Below are 2,500 nucleotides of genomic sequence, written 5' to 3' on the forward strand. Positions count from 1 at the left end.
AACACTTCAGCTGTCTTCCGTTGGCTAAGGTTGCGGTTGTCAGCAACACATCAGAGAATAAGGGGCGAGACACCCGCTTTTCCCCTTTACTGTGTCCCCTAATACTTCTACTGCCCCCCTTGTACTGTTTCTCTGTTTCTCCAGTGTCTATATAAAAAATTAAAATTAAATTAAATTTCCATCTATCACGGAGACTGCCAATGGCCCCGGGCCTGATCTCGATTACTCTTCCTGCTACGACTGGTGGATTGATGATTCATTTGCTTAGTCATATTGATTGTAAGTCGCTTTGGAATAAGGCGTCTGCTAAATGCCAAAAATGTAATGTAAATGAGTCAGCGGAACCCGATCGCTCCTCTATTTCTTTATTGCCCATTTATCTTAATGTATATGTATCTCTGTCTGGGGGACAGATCTGCTGTATTTCCATGCTGTGGCTGTCCCCTCCAGATTCAGATAATCCTCCAGTAACCATGTTGTTAACTTTGGACTATTTATGATTGTTAAAGACATTAAAACTGAAAAGAAAAACTTGCAGATGTTTCTCATCCTCAGGTTTCGTAACCTCTGTTTATACGACTAACAGACACTGAATACATATGTGGTGGGGGGGGGGGGGTCAGCCCCTGTGTGTGTGTGTGTGTGTGTGTGTGTGTGTGTGTGTGTGTGGTGAGAGAGAGAGAGAGATCCATGATGTGTTCTTTGGCCATAACTGCTGGCTGCAGAGGTAGGGATGGATAGGACAACTGGGAGGAAAATGTGTAACAGTTAGTTACTCTAGCTCCTCATCTGGCTGTGTGTGTGTGTGTGTGTGTGTGTGTGTTACTCTAGACAAGACACCGATGTATTTTGCTCCTCATTAGTCTAACTAACATGTCGCCTCCTTCCACTGATTTAGTTTAGGAGTGATTGGTTCAAAGCTGCTCCTCAGACGTGAAACTAAACAGCACTTCCAGGCTAGCACCTTAGTATGGGACATAGCACTGGATTACATTTTGGCTAAATTAAATAATTTCTGTTCAGAAAAAGTGAAGTGTTGTGTGATGTGTTTATGGGAGTAAAGCTACAAGCCAATGAATACACCAGATGAATACACCAGAAGTTATTTTATAAGTAAATATTGCTGATATACTGTATAAGAGCAGGCATTTGTAATCAGTTAAATAAACATGGGATATACGTAAGCCACTCTCTTATATGCTAATTAGTTCCCTATGGGGCCTATACACACACCCACACACACTGCGTAGAGAGTACAGTACCCCTAACACAACAACAATACAGATATACTTGTCCCGGGGGAGATGTGTGTGTGTGTGTGTGTGTGTGCGTGCGTGCGTGCGTGTATTTGTGTGAAATCAGTTATCCCTTTTTTAAAAGAGAGCATTGTTAGCTGGGGTTGCTCAATGCCAACTCTGGATAAACAACAATTGGAAACACATGTCTATTTTTGAGGTTGAGTATTAACACACACACACTGAGTATTAGCAGAGGGAGAGAGAAAGGTCCTCGTGATTTCCAGAGCACATAATTTCTCTCGACCAAAAGCAGAGAGAGAAAATAAACGTTCGCTGGGGGTTGGAAAGACAACCTGGGCAGCGAGGCAAGGTAAAGTGAGGGTAAAGCACTGTGAACTGGGTGAACCTGAGCTACGACCGGTACGGTCCGGTAGAATTCACTCACACATACTGTGTCCGGTAGAATTCATATCAGGAGAATAGAGCCAACATGGTGTTGTTTAGGGAGATCTAAAGTTGAAGCGCAGCAGTGTTTCCCATGGGAGAGGAGCTGCAGGCCTAGGGCCCTGCCTGGGATCTGGGCTGTGTACTTGTGTTCTGATCCACTGATAGAGGGAGTCTGCCTCCTGTCTTCGTGTTTTCATTAGTATTACTGAATGGTTACATTGGAAACAGTGAACACATCTCTGTCTAGCTCTAGATTCTTTCTTTCTCTCTCTCTCACTCTCTCTTCCTCGCTTTCTTTCCTTCTCTCTCCTTCTCTCTCCTTCTCTCTCCTTCCTGCTTGTATAACCTGACTCACTTGTCCATTCATAACACAGCAGGCTTAGCTCAGATGAAATCTGTAAACCTATGACAATATTTATATTCTCTCTTAGACTTGTTTCCTTTAATAGAGTGCTGTCTTGACGAGACTGGGAGAGAATCTGCTCTCTGTGATATCAGAGGGGACATTGCTGGAGGGGTGTGTGTGTGCTGTGAATAAGCAGCACTACCCCAGATTCACCACTAGAGGACCTTGTAACTCTGGCTAGTGAGTTGTGGTAGGAGCCAAGAGGAGTTAGACAATGAAGCTGCCCTAAGAGGCTGCTAAAATATAAGGTCAGTGTTGTTATTTTTACTTTTGAAAGGTGAAGGTTAGGCTTGAGGGAGTTTTAGCAGATGATCTGGGATCTGTACCAAGATCTAAGGAGCTGGACTAAGGAGAGGTATGAGCTGCTGATGGGATCCTGCTCTCTAACAGACATTTGTTTATCAAGCAG

This window comes from Nansenia antarctica, assembly GCF_963989245.1.
Source record: "Nansenia antarctica genome assembly, chromosome: 4".
Taxonomy (NCBI): Eukaryota; Metazoa; Chordata; class Actinopteri; order Argentiniformes; family Microstomatidae; genus Nansenia; species Nansenia antarctica.